The sequence below is a fragment of the Perognathus longimembris genome, chromosome 18 (genome assembly GCF_023159225.1).
Source record: "Perognathus longimembris pacificus isolate PPM17 chromosome 18, ASM2315922v1, whole genome shotgun sequence".
In the NCBI taxonomy this organism is placed as follows: Eukaryota; Metazoa; Chordata; class Mammalia; order Rodentia; family Heteromyidae; genus Perognathus; species Perognathus longimembris.
Window position 1 is genome coordinate 37,931,266 of NC_063178.1, and position 14,773 is coordinate 37,946,038.

The window sequence follows — 14,773 nt, forward strand, 5'->3', positions numbered from 1 at the left end:
CCTATTGGGTTGCTAATTTTACTTACCAAAGACTACCCTACAGGGGTGATAGCTCAGTACAGTAAGCCTTTGGAATGGATTTATACCAAACACACTTTCTCCAAAACGTTAACCACCTATCCTGAGATGATCAGTTTCGTTATCATGCAAGGCCATAAAAGATGCCTGCAAATCAGTGGGCAAGACGCCTACATCTTTATCACCCCTATACCTAAACAGCAGTTTGAGTTTGTGTTACAAACCTCTGATCTTCTCCCTCTGGCTTTAAATGGCTTCACTGGGGAAATTTTATACCATTTACCTTCTAGTCCTCTTTGGCAATTTTTTCAAAGACAAACTTATGTTATTGATAATATTTTACTTTCTGAGCCCATTCTAAATGCTCCCAATGTTTTTGTAGATGGTACTAAGAATAACAAATGTGCTTTTTGGACAGAAGATAAATATCAAGTTTTCATTACTCCTTGGCAATCAGCACAACAAAATGAGTTACAGGCTATTATATATGCTCTGGAAAATTTCTTGATACCTTTCAATTTAATTACTGATTCTGCTTATGCAGCACAAGTTTTATGCAATATACTCTGTTGTTATTTCTCAAATAAAACCCCCACTAGGTTCACTATTTAAACAATTACAGAACCTGTTGCGCCAGAGGCAACACTCTTTGTATGTAGTCCATATTCGAGTTCATTCTAATTTGCCAGGTCCTATGGCATATGGTAATGCTAAAGTAGATGCTTTAGTCTCTTTTGCCTCAGCAGAAGATCATGCTGCCCGGCACTCTAATGCAGGTCATTTACATGTTACTTATAAAATTCCCTTTAAACAAGCTAAACAAATCATTGCTAACTGTCCTACTTGCAGACCCTTGCATCTGCGAACTCTTCCCCATGGTACTAACGAAATTTGGCAAATGGATGTAACACACATCCCTGAATTTGGCCGCTTACAATATGTGCATGTATCCATTGATACATATTCTTCTTTTACTTGGGCAACACCTCTACCAGGGGAAAAAGGGACTCATGTCATTCAACATTTACTAGAAACATTCGCAGTCATGGGGATTCCTTCTCAAATAAAAACTGACAATGCACCAGCTTATTCCAGTAAACAAGTACGAAAATTTTTAGAATTTCATAACATTTTTCATGTTAGAGGAATTGAATACAATCCTCAAGGTCAAGGGATAGTAGAAAGAGCTCATTATACATTAAAAACACAAATTAAAAAACTAAAGAGGGGGAGTATGGATAGTACTGAGGGATATGCAACTTCTATGAAAAGTATTTATAAAACAGCCCGAGCTGTTATTGCAGAAGCACTATTTGTCCTTAACTTTTTAAATTTGCCTCAAGGAGATGTTTTAGCAAGAGCTGAGCAACACTTCCTAGCTCCGCCTATGCAAAACAAACCGCAGCCAGTTTGGAATAGATTGGAGGTTGGGCTAGATTGGGTCCCCGGGGAGTTGTTAACCCAGGGGCAAGGGTATGCTTATGTTTATACAGGAGACAGCCCATCTTTCTAGCACCTGCTCCAGTGGATCCAGCAACAAACACCCCTCTGTCCATCAAGGGGGTGAGACATTCTCATTCAAGTGATAAGGCCATTCAAATGGACAGGTGTGCACTGGTAACCTGTAGGGGCTACATCAGAGGTAATGTATTGGGCCTATATTTCTAACCCTCCTTTATTACATCCATATTTATGGACAAAAGCCCATGTTTCTGTTTTTACATCTATTCCTAATTTACTCTCTCCCCCTATGGGTCTGGCATTCCAGTCTTTCCTATGGAAGAGGAAAGATCATTTAACTTCTCTTATTCTCAGTTCTCTAAGCTATCTGTCAAGGCCATTCCCCATGTTACCCTTTTAGATATCAATATTGGATTCAGCATGGAGGTTCATATAACTCCAGTAGAACTCGGCTGATTAGACTGTCTTCCTGGTCTGTGGGATCTTATACTTATAAATTAGATAATTATCCCAGCCCTGCTGGCCTGCCTAAATGTGACAATTTTACTTATCTGAACCTGAACTTTACTGAAAGACGTTGGGAAAATTGTCGAGGAATTTTTCCAACTATTTGGAATACATCCCAGCATACTTGGTATGATTAGGGACCTTTTGGTGTGTGGCTGAAAAACTGCACTGAATATAACTCATCTTGTGACCCTACTTTATCTATGAATATGTCCAATGCCATGTCTGCTAAACAGCTTTTAGGGTGGTTTGGAGCAGGCTTTAGTGACCCCCGGCCTGCTCTTGCCCATGGAAACAGGCTATTTCCTCCACAACATCATCTCTGGAAATGAGCAGCTTCTCTGGCTCCTGTATTGCTGGCCAATGGAACTTACTCAGGAACTAAAGGATCCTCGGCCTCCTACAACTTCACAGTTGTAAAGACCTATAATATCTCTGCTTGTGTTCATTTTCCACAAGTACTGATGGTCGGCCCCATAAACATAACTAAGAATGCCATTACCTGCATAAATTGTAAATTGTATACTTGCTTGAATAACAATGTCACCTTTAATTTTAGTCAAGATAGGATCATGATTTTAACCCAGCGCAACTCCCTTTGGGTTCCTGTTCATTTGCATCATCCCTGGGCTGGAGGACCTGTACAAGGACTAGTAATGCCGTTTTTTGAGCGGCTTCTGAAGAGGAGTCGTCATGCCATTGGACTGATTATTGCAGGACTCGTTGGACTGATTGCCATTGCTACAACTGCAGCAGTATCCGAAGCCGCATTGCGACAATCTGTACAAACTCATGACTTTATGGTGCAGTGGCACCAGGACTCCCACAATCTGTGGCAACATCAGCTGGAAGTAAATGCCCACCTTCAAGATGAGATAGAAGCTGTTAAAGGAGGAGTGTTTTGGCTTGGACAGAAATATTTGGCTTTACAGCAACGATTGTTTTTGACTTGTGATTGGAATTCTAGTCATGTCTGTGTAACACCTTATAAATATAATGCCTCTGAATGTGAATGGAATGATATACAAATGCTTATAGATAGAGCCATACTAAATGGTACGTTAAGTGAACAAAGCTTATACAGGGAGGTTTTTGAAGCTTTTCAAAAGGAATTGCCAGATGCCTTTTCTATTGATGATATAGCCCAAGGACTAGCTCAGACCTTAGAAGGATTAGACCCTAGGGGGTGGTGGCAAAGTATTACCCATGGTGTTGGAAGTGCTTCTATTGCCTTAATACTTATGATATGTGTCTTTTTCTTAGGATATTGTTCTATCATAGCTATAATGAGGCATTTTACTAGAAATAATTCCTCTGATGTTTTACTCACTGCCCTTAATCTTTCTAGAGAAGCGGCTGTGGAAAATTAATAAAAAAGGGGGAATTGTTGGAGAATTACAGTCTCCAACCAGTGGAAAAATTTAGCCCCGGCATGGTTACTCCGATGCTTTATTAGCACACTAATAGGCCCTTAGGAACACATTCCCAGCAAGGGGTTCCTGGTGTTTGTGGGCCAAAGGAAGCCACAAGTTGTTGTGAGAATCTCCTTTTTCCCCCTGCTTAGCAAGTCTCCCTGAGGAGACTTGCTTGACCAGCTGCCTTTAGCACTAGATTCTCACTATAAACAGGAAAGTCTCCTCACTATTTCACAAGTATTTGGAGAAGTCAAGATTGATAGGATAGTAGCTAGGAGATAATTATAGTTCTACCTCGGTTGTATACAGTTCCTTGTTTTGATATCAACAATCTTTGTAGTCACTACCTCCTGTAATTAGAAAGGCATTTGTATCAAGTTCCTGCCCTCACAGTAGGAAATTTCCTCCACTTCTGTATTTGAGACAAATGTCATGCTATATTGATCTTTTACCCTGTAATTGTAAAATTGGTTTCTAACCCTATATAAACCCTGGCCCTCTTGGAATAAAGTATGCATTGGTTCACTCGCCTTGTATCCCCCGTGTCCTGATTTCGACTGCAGTTACCCAGGTTCAACAAACTGCTAAGTGGCTTCAGGTTCCTTTCGCTATGGCAACTCTGCTTGGAACACTGGTATATGTCAGCGGGCGGCACCTAGAAGCTGGCCAAGTCACAGAGCGCTGAACCATCTGGGCACCGCCCAGAGAATTCACAGCACCGCAGGCGGGCATGTGGTGTCCGGCAGGCACTAGGAGGCTCAGATGGCCAGTGAGCTGCATGTTGGGACTTGATCAAGACCTGAATTGATTCCTTGTGGGGCTACAGGGATGTGTGGCTTCTTCAGCTCCAATCAGGTATCTTCCTTTGTTCCACGAAGTACAGGTGGCATTCTATGATGAACAGCAACTTATTTCTTTGTTCCTTGGTTTCCAGGGGACAGATGTGGGTGCTAGTTTCCCCCTGTCCCTGGTAAGCAGTTGCTAGGAAGCAGATGGGATTCCATTATAGTGTTTTCACTTCAAAATTGTGTAAAGCTTGTGTTTGTCTGTGACTTATTTAATGGTCTGCCTATGTTGAGGTTGGATTTCTTGATTTATGGATATTTTGTTTCACCTACATTCTATTTAAATCTACAAGCCTTGAGATTGATTTACTACCTTCTTTCAATGGCAAACACACTCCCTGAATGATGTTTATGACGTTCCTAATAGGATTATTATTGGAAGACACAACTTGGTTCACTCTAATGCTATTAGAAAAATTGTAAAAATGTTTGTTTTCATCTTCTTATCAAAAAACCTAGTTTCCCCATTGCCTCAGAGGGGGGACATCCCAACCTTTTCCCATCTGACACATGGCCCAAGGGTTTCTACTTGGCAACCTCCCCAACTTTTATAAGTCCTACATAAGCATTGGCTCAGAGAGCACAATTGTATCCCATAGCCCTGTGGCCACTGCAGTGCACACAAGGTCACAGTTGAACCTAGGGGCTCCTTAGTGGAGAGTCTCCACCTACAAGGGAGCAGGGTACCCTTCTCAGGCTCTTCCTAATATCCTTTGAGAAACCTCTTGTGCATCTGCATGTGCTTTCTCCAGCTTCAACCTGTTCATCCCTAGCCTGGCTAGCAATGATATAACTGATGTCATGTTGACCACCCGGATATCAAGGCTCCTTGTTCCTTTATTTTCAGACTAACTTTAACCCCTGTCCTTAATTCTCTCCAGTCTTCATTAAGAGCAGGCTCAGATGTCACACAAAACTCAACTGATGGTCAGGAAAACAGAAAAGCCAAAGAAACTTTACAGTTGGTTCTTAAAGATGAAGGCCCTTGGGTCAACCATTACTGACCAGTGTGGTTTGGGTTGTAGAGTTTCCTCCTGGAATTTACCCCCACCCCACCACAGCCCCAAAGGAAAAAAAGAAAGAAAGGAGGGAAGGAGTGAGAGGCTGTTATCTCCACTCAGTCAGCATGGACAAAGGAAGGTTACCTAGAAGGCAGACTGTGAGTTGGAGAAAAGATGGGAACTTCTTGGGATCTACTTTCTTAAGTTTACAGCCCCAAATCTGCACGCTTTTGGAGTGGTGGTAAGAATGGCAGGTATTCTCTGTTTCTAGCTAAGGAATATTCCTCTGTGTGTGTGTGTGTGTGTGTGTGTGTGTGTGTGTGTGTGTGTGTGTGTAGATGCATTTTCATTCTCCAGTTATCAGTTGAGGAACACCTGGACTGATCCACAACAATGCTGCTCTAAACATGGATGTGCAAGACTGATGCCTAAGGACGGTATGTTCAAACTGTATAGTACTTCCATTTTCAGTTTTTTTTAAGAACCTTCCTACTGATATCCACAGAGTTGTACTCATTTGCATTCCCACTAACAGTGTGTGTGAGTTCCTTTATGCCTAGGTCCTCACCAGCACTGTTGTTGTTTGTTCTGTGGATGGCTACCATTCTGACAGTGTTGAGATGGGAAGTGGAGTTGATCTTTGTGTGCGAAGGGGGTGTTTTTGCTTGTTTGTTTGTTTTGTTCCAGTCTTTAACTCAGGGCCTGGGTGCTTGTCCTGAGCTTTTTTGCTCAAGGCTAGAACTCTATACCATTTGGGCCAGAGCTCCACTGTCCAGGTTTTTTGGTGGCTAATTGGAGATAAGAGTCTCATGGACTTTCCTGCCTGGGCTGAGTTTGAACTGTGATCCTCTGATCTTGAGATTATGGGAGCAATTAGGATTACAGTGTGAGCCACAGGCATCTGAACTCAGTGTAGGTTTTTTTTTTCTCAGTGTAGTTTTGATTTGCATTTCCTGTATAGCTAGAATGTTGATCATCTCTTTATTTATTGCTTATTTGTACTTCCAAGAACTGTCTGTGCAATTCATCTGATCATTTATCAATTGGATTGTTTTTTTTTAATTTTTTGAGAATTACAAATATATTCCTGAATATTAGTTCCTTGCCTGGTGAATATCTTGCAAAGATTTTTCCTCCATTATGGAGGCTGTCTCTTCTTTCTTGTAATTGTACAAAAACCTTTTAATTTACTGCAACCTCATTTATCAGTTCTTGCTCTTATTTCCTGAGCTATTGGACCCCTCTTCAGAAAGTTGTTACTTGCAGCTATATAGTAATCTATGTATCTTTATCCATTTCCTGGGATTGTAAGGTACAATATAGACTCATATTTATAATAAAACTTATCTCCAGGAGAAATTATTTATTTATATATATTTTATTGATTAATTCACATTTTATTTACATTAAACATATAAAATCTTAAGGCTGGTATATGTCAGTTGTAGAGCTTGTTTATCTAACAGAAACTACCAAAGAACTGTAATTTCTTAGTTTGTCTGTTAAAAGTGAACATGCCAGAAAGTTATCTTGAAAAATGTCAAGTTTTAAGGAACAAATAATAGGGATCATTTATTATCTGTTAAATGGCTTGTCCCTACCCTAAAATAATACAAACCATAAACATAAACCATCTTGGCCCAGATGATTTCACTCATGAGTTCTGCTCAATATTAAAAAACAAAAGCAAAATATTCAAAAAGAATGAACCACTTTCACACAAAGGTCTTGCAGAAAGTTGAAGGGAAAAAATTATTCCCAACTGATTTGTGAGATCAGTAGCTGATATCCTTTATCTAAACACATGTAAAAGTTCTTAAGGAAGTGTTAGCAAACTGAATGGATTAGTATGTGTGCAAATGTTAATAGAAAATAACCAAGGAAACATTCTCCTAGAAGTGTGAAGTTGATTCAATTGAACTTCAAGGCCAACAATCTAAAAGTAAAAAGCCAGCTGGCCACTACCCATAATCCTATCTACTAGGAAGGCTGAGATTTGAGGAGCACAGTTCAAAGCCAGCCCTGGCTGGAAATTCCATTAGACTCTTATCTTCCTCCAATTAAGCACCAAGAAAACCTGTAAGTATAACTGTTGTTCTAATGTCAGAATTCTGGCCTTCAACACAAAAGCTCAGGGATAGCACCCAGGCACTGAGTTCAAGCCCAAGGACCAACACAAAAATAAGGAAAAGGAAAAGCCAAATGATTATCTCAGTAATCTTAAAAAGACTTCAAAAAATTAAAAAATCAAAACCCTTAGCAACTTAGAGATGGAAAGGAATGCCGGCAGCAATGGCGGTAGAAGTGGTGGCTCTGCTGGTTCAGAGCATGGGTAGGCAGCAACTTGGGGGCCTGCCCGCGGGCTGTGGTGTGTGAGGGCTGCCTGGTTCCCCTCTTCCCCATCCGCCGCCACTGTGATTGGGTGGAAGAAGGCGCTGGACTGATGGAAATCCTAATGACAGCCTATAAATTCGCCTCCATGTCTAACATGGGCGCCAATGCCTCGGCATTAGAGAAAAAGATTGCTCCAGAATAGTTTCCAGTCAACTGAGCACTATTTTGGATTAGTCAATTTTAGGAATACCTGCTTACTGTAATTCTGTTCTTCAAGCACTTTATTTTTTGGGAAAAAGTTCTAGCATACAAGAGTCAGCCTAGGAAGAAGGAGAACCTTCTTAAGTGCTTTGCAGATCTCTTCCACAGCACAGCAACTCAAAAGGAAAAGGTCAGAGTAATACCTCCCAAGAAGTTCATCACAAGATTACGGAAAGAAAATGAGCTTTTTGACAACTATATGCAACAAGATGCTCATGAATTCTTAAATTACTTGCTAAATACAATTGCTGATATTTTACAAGAAGAGAGAAAGCAAGAAAAACAAAATGGTCACTTGCCTAATGGTAATATTGACAATGAAAATAACAACAGCACACCAGACCCAACGTGGGTTCATGAGATTTTTCAGAGAACATTAATTAATGAAACCAGATGTCTTACTTGTGAAACTATAAGCAGCAAAGATGAAGATTTTTTTAGACCTTTCTGTTGATGTGGAACAAAACACATCAATTACTCACTGTTTAAGAGATTTTAGCTACACAGAAACTCTCTTCAGTGAATATAAATATTACTGTGAAGAGTGTCGCAGCAAGTAGGAAGCACACAAATGGATGAAAGTTAAGAAACTGCCCGTGATTCTAGCTCTCCACCTGAAGAGATTTAAATATATGGATCAACTTCATCAATATACAAAAATTTCATACCGGGTACTTTTCCCTTTAGAACTTTGTCTGTTTAACACTTCAGGAGATGCAACCAATCCTGACAGGATGTATGACCTTGTTGCTGTTGTGGTTCACTGTGGAAGTGGTCCCAATCGTGGCCATTATATTGCAGTAGTTAAGAGTCATGATTTTTGGTTGTTGTTTGATGATGACATTGTAGAAAAAATAGATGCCCAAGCTACTGAAGAATTCTACAGGTTGACACCAGATATCTCAAAGAACTCTGAGTCAGGTTACCTCCTTTTCTATCAGTCTCGGGACTGACAGAGAACCATGATGAAGATATACTTCCTGCCTCATTTCTTCTCTGGTTATTATGGAAAAGAGCAAGCACTGATTTCTAATGAAAACAGACATTCAGGAAGCTCAGGGGATGGTAGCACACTTTGCACACAATAAAGCAAAGACTATGGATTAAGGAGCCCTTCCTATCATGGTAGTTGATTTATTTGCTCAGGTATCATGCTGTCTGTGCAGTTCCATAAAAGGAAATGAAAACAGAGACCAGCTCCGCTTCTTATTGGCACACATTTTCTCTTTATTAATTGCACCAATAATGACTTGAATTCCTTGGGAGGGCAGTAAAATGAATTGGTACCTGTGCTGGTTGATTGATAATGGAAAGAGATGATGCTGAACACAGTGCATATGTGTTGCCCGTGTTCAATATAGATAAAAGCATATTCAGTGGTCTTTTCAAGTATAAACCAGAAGTACTTTTGGGCCCAACACTTGCAGTTGCCTTACTGATGTTTCAAAACACACACACATGTGTACACACACACACACACAACAACAACAACAACAACAACAACAACTAATAAATACTCGAATCCAGTGTCAGGAAGACAAATATGTCTTGCTTCTCTGAAGAAGTGTATAATAATATACAGTATATGTATATTTAGGGAACAATTGGTTAAAAGTGGCTTTTTGTTTCCCCAAGGGGAAAAACTGGTTTTGTAATTACAATTTTTTACTTATTTATTATACTTAAAACAGGTAGAGTCTAAGTATTGTATGAACTGCCCATGATTTTGTCAGTAAATTTTAGCATATTTTTAGTAGTTTTGTTGGCTTAAGTAGTCCTTTTGTTTTGTTTCTATTTTTAAGGTAGATTTTTAATTCTATCTGAAATCACTAAGATAACCATGAGAAAAATTATAGTAAGTAACCTCTCTGTACATCAGTTTGATAATAAAAATTTGAAAAAAAAAAAAAAGAAAAATTACAGTGAGAGCGGTAAACACTGCTTTTTCAGGAGGAACTGATATCTCTGGCTAAGTAGTTGTTCTTTTGTCATAATTTAAAAATCATATTTTATTCCACTTTAATTTCAGGAAAATGAAAAAAAATTCCCTGTAATTGTTGGAATGATGAAAGAAATTCTGGTGCAGTGGTGGCATACCGTCTTTAGAATTCTTAAGTTCTCTAATGTTCAAGTTGAACCATGCTTGGAAAGATTAATGTCATTGTAGTTTTGTTATTTTCAAAAAAATTTTTTTTAATTTTACGTTGGAAAGCAGTCATGTAAGCATCATAACCCTTTCAGCCCAGGTAATAGCTAACAGAATTGTGAAGATAACATTTTTCTGTACTTCTTCCCCCTCTGAGTTTACATTAATCCAACTGGATGGGTGTTGAGAGATTACAATCGATGTTTAGGACTTCATTCTAATGAGAGTTTGAAGAAATCATAGATGTAATAAGAGATACCTATAAAGCACTGTAGTTGATGCTTTCCTGTACACACCAGTAAAGTGGTCTGACTGTGGCCAAGGGTAACTCATAAAAAGCAACTGAAAAACCCTATTTAAAAAAAAGCAATAAAAGAACACATTGTAGTGTTCATCTAACAAATATTATAAAAACAAAAAGCGAAAGAATGATGACTGACTAAATATTTTTGCTCTAAGATCAAAACCAAGAGATGATTTCTACTCTCACTATATCTTTGCAATGTTGGACTGGCAAATGTAGCATGTGTACTAAGACAAAAAAGGAAAAGAAACCAAAACAAAAGGTACACATTTTGTAAATAAAAAAAATTGCTTATGTTCTCAGATGACATATTTCCAGAGCTGACCCCGAAGAACTTATCAACATACTGCTAGACCCAAGAAAGAAGCTGAGCAAAACTGGTAGCCAAGCATCAACAACAACCAAAAATTACACTGTGTTTCTAGAGAATACTAACTGATCATTGGCAATGTATTTTAAGAGTACTATTTAAAATTGGACCTCAAACATGCAATATTTAGAAAGGAATTCAACAAAATATCTTCAACAATATGAAAGTATAAATGACAGAAATCAGAAAAGATCTAGTTACTTGGAGTGCATCCTATATGAAGAGTCAAAATTCTCAGGACACCAATTTACCCAAAATGACACATAGCTTACATGTGATTGCCTGAGCATGCATGCACCATTTCTGAGGCTTAAACCCAGGATTGGAGCACCATTTTTGACCTTGTTTTACTTAGGCTAGCATGTTCTACCATCTGAGCCACAGCTCTACTTACAGCTTTTTGGGGGTAGTTAATTAGAGATAAGAGTCGCACAAATTCTCCCGTTGAGGCTGGCTTCACCTTGTGATCCTCTGATCTCAGCCTTCTAAGTAGCTAGGTTGACAGATGTGAGCCACTGGTGCTTGGTAATGCTATTTTAAAAAGTAATCAAGAAGCTGATTCTAAAAAGTATATGAATAATCAGGAAGTTAAAAGTAGCCACAAAAACATTGAAAAAGAAAAGTTGTCGGACACACTCTAATTGATTTCAGTACTTATATAAAGTTTTATTAAATAAGACAGGATAGAGAAGGCAGTCAGGCAGGCAGGCATTTTTAACAATGTATACAATATGCCATCAAATCCTTCATACATTGTGCTTAGGGGCAACCAGATTGGTTGGGCAAATAATGTCAGTAGTGACATAATTGTAGCTATGTTTTGTTGTAAGTTTTTTCAAGTCTAAGTTATAAAAATTCTGTGAAAGTTTTGCTATTTACATACTCAATAGACAACATTGTAGGAACTTAAGTCAATTTTCAGGCACTAGGGATTAGGCAGGCTGGCAGGCAGGCAGGCAAGAAGGTAGGTGGGCATTTTTAATAATGTATACAACATGCCCCCAAATGCTTTACACAATGTGTTTAAGGGTAGCAAGATTGGTTGAGCAAATAATGTCCATAATGACATAATAGTAGCTATATTTTATAAGTTTTTTCAAGTCTAATTTATAAAAATTCCATGAAAGCTTTGCTATTTCCCTGCTCATGGGACAACATTGCAGAAACTCAGGTCAATATTTAGGTACTAGGGGTTAGGCAGGCAGGCAGGCAGGCAGCAGCAAGCAGGGAGGCAGCCAAGAATTTTAGTAATGTATAAACCATGCCCCAAAATCCTTTGTACATTTTGCTCAAGGGCAGCCAGACAGGTTGAGCAAATAAGGTTCATAATGACATAATAGTAGCTATGTTTTGTTGTAAGTTTTTCAAATCTAATTTATAAAAACTCCATGAAAGTTTTGCACTTTGCCTGCTCAATAGACAACATCGTAGAAACTCAAGTCAATATTCATGCTTCCTTAGGGTTAGGAAGGCAGGCAGGCAGGCATGTTTAATAATGTATATAGAAGTCCCCAAATCCTTTATACATTGTGCTTAAGGGCAGCCAGTTTGGTTGAGCAAATAATGTCCATAATGACATAATAGCAGTTAGGTTGTAAGTTTTTTCAAGTCTCAGTTATAAAACTTCCATGAAAGTTTGCCTCTTCCTGTGTGGGCCTTCCATTTGTGACTAGAGAGGTGTGGGGCAGGGGAATCAGATTCCTTTGCCCCTTTCAAACATGGCCATGCTTCTCTGGTGAGGATTTCTGGCCAGGTCCCCCAATAGCCTCTCTGCCACTTTCAAAAATGGCATTTGTCTAGGTTGGTGGGAGGTATGCCCTTCCAGGTGCTGTTTTCTGAGAGAAAGGCCATATGGTTTGGGAGGGGGAAGCACTCACATTTCCCCTTGGCATTTCAGGCCCCCTGTGATGAGATGAATTGTCTCTATGTCCAGCTTTGATGGGCTGGATTGTGGGATTCCATTCCTCCTGTTTAAATTCATCCTGAAGGTACAAGTAAATCCTATGAGCTAGGCTGCTGCTGTTGCCACCTCTAATTCTGCTCCCATTTCTTTGGCGTATATATCTGTACAATTATGGCTTACTGGGCAGGACTTTCTGGATGTGGAAAGCCTGAGGGGAAGCTAAAACTCTGCTTCTTTGCACAGAGATGAATTTGTTTCCTGTTCTCTTCATGCCATCATCTCCTCCTCAACATTGAATTTAATCTCACACCAGTGACAATGTCTATGAAGAATAAGAACAAATGCTGCCAAGAATGAAGAGAAAGGGAAAAATTACATATGATTCTTGTAACATCATGCATGCAGTAGGAAAATCAGCATGTAGGTCCCAAAAGAATCTTTATAAAATTTTATGATATGAAGCATGGGCACTACTACATCATAGGACTAAGGCCACTCTGTGTGTGTGTGTGTGTGTGTGTGTGTGTGTGTGTGTGTGTGTGTAACATATCATCATAAGAATTTAAAAATTAAGTGACAAAAATTTTGTAAAATGTAATGAATATGCCATTTTAATAGATCATTAACAATCTCATTAGAAAGGACAGTGTGATCACAGCTCTGAAGTAGCTCTGTTCTTAGGGCCCATTAAGGTGTCTACTGGGAATTTGGGTATAACATAGTTTGACCAGAAGAAGACATAATGTTGGCTTTAATATTTATTAAGACTTGTAATAGAGCAGAATTTCATCTCTTACCCATTTTCTCAGACAAGTACATAACTGTTTCATTTATGTATATAGAAAGTTTAGCAAAAATTACCTGTTGTTTTTAATTTAATTTAATTTAAATATGTTTGCAAATCTATTTATGGTGACAGGAAAGATAGCCTGAACGATTTCGTTTCTTTAAGTGTAGGTTTTTAAATGATTCTTCCATAGGCTCCTATGCCAGCTATGAAGATTTTAAGATAAAATGTACCTATGTTACATCTTACTGTTGTTTTATCCTCAATATGTGTATGTGTGTTTGGTACTCAAAAGCATATTTACTACTTTGTACAGGGGGGTTACAATTACCTACATAAGGCAGTGAGTGTATTTCCAGTCAAACGTGTTACCCTTGCTCATGTTTTTCCCCTTTCCCTCCTCCTTCAATCCCCACACCCAAAGATGTACAGTTCATTTCGAACATATTGTCTTGTGAATATTGCTATGGCATTGGTTTGCCCTTTGTCTCTTTTCTCACCACTTGGTTGTTTCCCTTTCCTTCCCTAGTTAAGATAAATGTAAATACAATACCCAAGGTACAAAAATAAAATACAGTGACAACAGAGGGCATACCTTAAGGGAGAAAAGATTAAGAAAAAGGAAATAACTGCATATCTTACATTAAAATCAACAGCAAATTTCCTCCTTGAGTGGGAAAGTTGAGAATATAAACATGCAACAGAATTTCCATATTGACTTTGACTTATTGACATGTATTTGCTGGTTTCCACAGCATGATTGCCTCCCTTAGGCAATAGTAAGCAGACACATTTGTGTACCCAGAATTCTCATGGGAACATACTTGAATTAACTAGTACTGTTCTGAGTCTTTTATAGAATTTAGATGTGTGAACTGACCATCTGGGTATGATACTCTAATAACTTTGGGTGGTGTGTCACTTGCAAAGATATTTTTGTGGCCATATCTCTTTGCGTCTGACATGACATCTTCTGATGCAGTCCAGTTGCATCATCCCAAATGGCTTGACACAGATTTCAACCCAATCAATGAAAGTTAACTTCATCCCTGGGGCCTCACTATCTAGGACGTTGGAGGAAATCAGCACCTGCGATGAAGAAGGAGAATCTGTAAACATGTTGTCCAACTCATGTTTTTCTCCTTGACACAAAGCCACATATGCAGAGCCCCTAGAAAGTTTTACACATTCTTCATGGGGATTCACAAGAGGCTTTAATGTCAATGTGCATTAAAAGACTCATGTGCACCTATACGATGGTATATGAATATATATATTTAGCCGACACTGTGAGTCTCACCTCCAGAGGGAATGTCAGCTTGGCAGATGCTTCGGGTATGTGCCTTTTGATTTTCATACTCGTTTTTCTCCAGTTTCCCCTCCTTCTCAGGTCTTTGGTTGGCACTAGCTGCTTTTCTACG

At 39.0% G+C, this 14,773-nt stretch overlaps 1 pseudogene; it reads left to right on the top strand.

Annotated features, from left to right (window-relative positions):
* Positions 1-7,690: 7,690 nt before the first annotated feature.
* LOC125367292 lies at positions 7,691-8,795 on the top strand (annotated as a pseudogene).
* The last annotated feature ends 5,978 nt before the right edge of the window (positions 8,796-14,773 follow it).